The sequence below is a fragment of the Sinocyclocheilus grahami genome, unplaced genomic scaffold, assembly GCF_001515645.1.
Source record: "Sinocyclocheilus grahami isolate Dianchi unplaced genomic scaffold, SAMN03320097.WGS_v1.1 scaffold222.1, whole genome shotgun sequence".
Taxonomy (NCBI): Eukaryota; Metazoa; Chordata; class Actinopteri; order Cypriniformes; family Cyprinidae; genus Sinocyclocheilus; species Sinocyclocheilus grahami.
The window spans coordinates 161,451-166,827 of NW_015505401.1; positions in this window are offsets into that span (position 1 = coordinate 161,451).

Genomic DNA, 5,377 nt, shown 5'->3' on the forward strand with positions numbered 1-5,377 from the left:
TCTCTCTCTCCCTCTCTCTCTCTCTCTTTCTGTGTGTGTGTTGTTGTAGAATTTTCCTTATTCAAAATAAATGGCTAAAGAGGTTTTGAAGCCAGTAGACTTTATTAATCAAACAACAAAGCCGAGTTACGGTTTGCAAAGGTAACTCCAGAATGTCTTTTCTACACAGATATGCCTGGAGCTGGTTACATAATTCCATAATTCCAAATATGTATTGTTGTATTTTTAGACAGGTGTTTCTTACCATATGTAGAATGATCAATAGCTGTCATATTTCTAGGTCCTGAACAGATTCTTTCCATATGTGCAGGGTCTTCAAGTTTAGAAATAGTTCACTCAGTTCTTTCACTGCAGCTTTTAACCCACAGTTACTACGCAGTCTCTTTAAATAATAATAGTAGAATAATGTCTTCTTATCTATAGGCATAATTATATGTATTATGTTGAATTAAGATCGCTGAAAATCTTCTACAGTGTGTGTGTGTGTGTGTGTGAAACTCTATTTTACTCTCATTTTACACGAAGTTAGTACATCAGATGCGGTTTTGTTGGAAAGATTTGAGGGGAAAAGAAAAAAGTATTACAATTTCCAACCGGAGTGATTCTAATAATAAATATATTATGGATTTGGCAACTCCATGCAGATTCTGGTAGCGATAGCGGAGACCTATTAGTTTGCTTTTCCCTATAAATAAACCTTTTATTTTTATGACAGAATCGTGTTGTCTTTGTTTTTGACTCTTATCTAATGCATCAATTTGTCATAAGTTATAATAAAGAGCTCAGTCTTACAGATCATCATAAACATGAAATGCAGGCTGACCTTCTCTTTAAAAAAGCAAGATTTGGTTGATTTTTTTCCTCTCGCCACAGTCATGCCACAGATATTATCAGCTTTGTTATGATTAGATTTTGTCAAAACACTGTAGAGCCTTGGGTCATGTCTGGGTTCACCACAACCCAGAAAACTCATTTAGTTTTACTGGAGTAGAGCTTTGAAAAACACAACAATTAACCTATATCTTATTTCTGTTTCACTTATTAAATGGTTATGAATGTATTTGCCTGTTCATTCTTCTCCATCCCCAAATTTCCGTCACACTGTCATTTCACCACATCTCAAATTATTTATTATGTTTGATAACATTTTGTGAAGGAGATGGACATTCTGTTTAAAAACGTTTGGAACAGCATTTTATTTTATGTATATATCATTTTATTTATTTTATATATATAAAAGGGAAGGTCATACTGGTTTGAAACAATATTAGGGTGAGTAAACACACACACACACACACACACACACACACACACACACAGATACGTATATATGGTACGTGTATATATATATATGTATACGTACCGTATATACGTATCTGTGTGTGCGTGTGTGTGTTTACTCACCCTAATAATGTTTCAAACCAGTATGACCTTCCCTTTTTTTTCGCAGAACACAAAAGAAGATATTTTGATATTTTGTTTGTGACTAAACAGTTACAGTTCCCACTGGGAAAAAAATTAAAATTAAAATTAAAATAAAATAAAATAAATAAAAATACTACAGAAGTCAACAGGAACCAAAACTATTTGTTTTCTACCATCAATCATGAGATTAATATGAATAAATATCATGAGAGTGAGTTAAATTAAATTAAATTAGTTAACATTTTTGATGAAATATATCTTTAATATTTTTTACTTTTTTGCATTCATGACAAAAGTTAAGCTATGAAAACAATGAACAACAAAATCTGACCTTGATTTTTGAAAACCTTGATTTTTCTTCACAAATCAGGTGGCATATTTTAAATCTAAGTATGCTCTTCACTGACAATGTTGTCGCCTTGGTAAACAAAGTATACTGAGTGTAGTTATTGAATAACAACTCTGATTAAATATTTCATTTCATGCCAAAGATTTTAAAACTCTGTTATTTCCAACCATAATGTGCAATGTTTGCCTTTGGATGTTGACTGTAGAGGCCTATGGAGTGAATTTCAGTCATGCACCTGCAATATTCATCCAACAGAGGACGACAGAGTAAATCACTTTGAAACACGTAATTTCTTCTGACATTTCAGCAAGGATCCTCAAGGTGGCGCAATTTAATTTCCCGATTCGTTTCCTATCCGAGCCCACCGGTGCAATGTTACAGGTGATGACTTCCTTCTGAACATATTTCTTGATTAGCAAACGTTGTTTGTTGACCTTTTACACTGAGCATTACATAGGGCTTTAAGTTTCACAACAAATCTAAATATTTGTAACCACAGAAAATTGTGTAATTCTCCTGTGGGGGTCGTGCACCGCTTGTCACGTTAAGAAATGTCATATAGGTAACAGTTATGGGGGAGTGGAAAGGAATTAAAATTCTCCCTGTTATTAACGTCTCTCTCACACACACTGTCTGTCATACAGAATGATTATGCACAAGTTTATGCAAACAGCTTGTGCTAAATGTGAAATATGTTCTTTAAATAAAAAGATAATTGCGGTAAAAGGTCATAATTGGAAAACTGTCATATTTTTGGCAGCGGAATCTGGTCTTAAACACAAATGATGTCACCACAGACACAAGCACTAGTCATGTACATGCAAAAGCTACAATTCAAATCAAATGTTATTAACTGGACTAGCAGGATTTTCCTTCTGACTCACACTGTAATAAAAAAAAAATTAAACAGGGTGTTCACATCATCTCCAAGTACACACTCTTTTCCCATTAAAGAGTGAGCATTGAGGCCAAAACATACTGTAACAAAGGGACAGATGTTGGGAAACTGCGTTTTGACCGTTTCTTGTCTTCTGCCTCAGTTCTCTGAACTAATCAAAACTCAGCAGTCACCTGACCCCAGCAGCTGCCTGCTGTTACTAGCAATATGGCTTCCCACAGATATGGTACAATACAGCATTGCATGAAATCTGTAAATTGGGACTCCATTCAGTGCAGTATGTGAGTGATAATGGGTGGATGTGCATGTGAGGAAAAAAGAAAGAAACAGAGAGCGAGAGAGAGAGAGAGAGAGAGAGAGAGAGAAGCCTTGTTTACATAGCAGCAGTCTGTCCTGTATTTGAGTGCTTAATATGGTTAAGTTTCCATAAAGTTTGGTTATTTATGAATGTGATAACTGCATTCTAAGGAATTCACACCCGTGAATTTGCACAACTGTTTGAACACAACTTGGTGTGTGTTGCATGTTTTCATGTGTGGTTTTGCTAACTTGCTAACTAACTGTCATCTTGAAGGGATAGTTCACCCAAAAACCCTGCATAGACAGCACAAAAAGTATAGCTACATAAAATTACGGTTGAACCACTAATGCCACATCGACTATTTTAACAATGTCCTCACCACCTTTCTGGGCCTTGAACGTGGTAGTTCCCTTGCTGTCTATGCAGGGTCAGAAAGAATTCTGACTGTCCGTATATTTACATGCGTAAATCTGATCCCAAATCACACTGTGCTGTCAGATTTAACATGGATCTGATATATCTGTTATCTTTCAGTAACGAAGATTAAGATCTGCCTTTGTATGACAGCCAGCCCATCCCATGAGTGATTTGTCTATGCCACGCACAAAATTATTTACAGCTACAAATCTTTCTTCCATAAAATGTGAGATAAGAAATTAGAGTCAGTCTTAAAGGGTTGTTACTAACAACATCAGTGTTGGTAAGGGAAACTAGTGGGTCTTAGGAATTTTTTTGTGGAATGGAATAAGGCCTCTCTCATCTTTTTAAGTGGGAGAACTTGCACAATTGGTGGCTGACTAAATACTTTTTTCCCCCACTGTATCTATCTATCTATCTTTTTTTAAGAAATGAATTGATTGATCAAAAAGACTATTCATCAAAGAATCCTGAAATAAAATGCATCTTGGTTTCCACAAAAAATATTAAGCAGAAATCGTTTTTCAGCATAGTAATAAGAAGCGTATCTTGAGCTCCAAATCAGCATATTAAAATTATTTCTGAAGGATCATGTGACACTAAAGACTGGAAAATTCAGCTTTGCCATCACTGGAATAGTAACATTTTTAAATATATTACATTAGAAAACTGTTTTAATTTTTTTTTAAATTGTGATATGATATAAAAAAATAATATTATGTAAAAAAAAGAAATACTGCTTTTAATCAAATAAATGTAATTTTCATTCTCTGTTATGTGGTGAAAACGGTGGTTGAAATGATATATTAAACTTTTATTTTTTGCTTTAACAATATAAAATAATATAGCCTAATAATATAATATTAAAAAACAAAACATTACTAAGGGCAAAAGTGTTCAGTGTGGTTGAAATAACACCACAGTTGTAAAATTTTCACACAAAACATATTTTGTTTATATTTAATTTACTTTTTGTAGATAAAACCATAATTTTAAATGTGATCATCGGAGGGGTGGAGAGGGACAGACAAGTTATTCTAGTTACAGCCAGCTGGCAGAAATACTAAAATAAGACGTGAACCTACCAGTGTGTCTGAGTGAGAAAAGAGAGTGAGAAGGAGCGTGGGTTTGTTAAAAAGGTCAAGGCAGTCTGCTGCATAAATGCTTATCTGCTTGTCAAATTGCCTGCCAGGCAAATCCAAAGCAAGCAGAATAGATGTTGGGAAGAGATTGCAATTCCAGATTTACCTGCCTTGCACATAGCTGGTCAAAATCAGCATATGTGTGTGTGTGTTTATGAGTTGTTAGACTATCTGCTAGTGTTCCTTTGAAGTTAATGACCAAATATGCAAGTGTTTCTGCCACATTAGGACCCATTAGTAGCTGTGGGCACTGGCATGTGTGTGTGTGTGTGTGTGTGTGTGTATGCGTGCGGTTTTATGGTCTGTGCTCACAGTGGCCAAAGTGTTTGATGGTGCATGTGAAGGTTCGAAAGAATGTGCATGTTTGGTTTCATATGTGTGCAAATGTGCGGGTGGTTTTCGAAAGGAGAGAGACAGCTGCCTTTTATTGCCCCAGGGGGTAATAAAGGAGGAAGGAGAGGCAGTTATTTGGGGTCTTTTATAGGGGCAGGAGGTAGAGAGGGGTTGGTGGAGATTTCAATCTCACAATCAACTGAATACAGTAAAACTGAATTTAAAGGTGCAATGTACTGTAATATTGACACCTAATATTGGCTAGTGGTTGAAATGGGTACTGCAGTCCAAATTAAAAAAATTGTTTCTCCTGCCTCACGGGTTGTCAGATTGAGTACACGCAACAGGAACGAACGCAATTGACAATACTCACGTTTTAATATGCCTCTGATCGTACAGCTATTTAAATTGATGTTGAGGCTTTTTAGGTCGGGTAGAATGTGCGATCTCTGAACCAGTTCGTTCGCTGCCTTTCATTGTTGCAATATGCTGTTTTCCACCAACTGGCAACC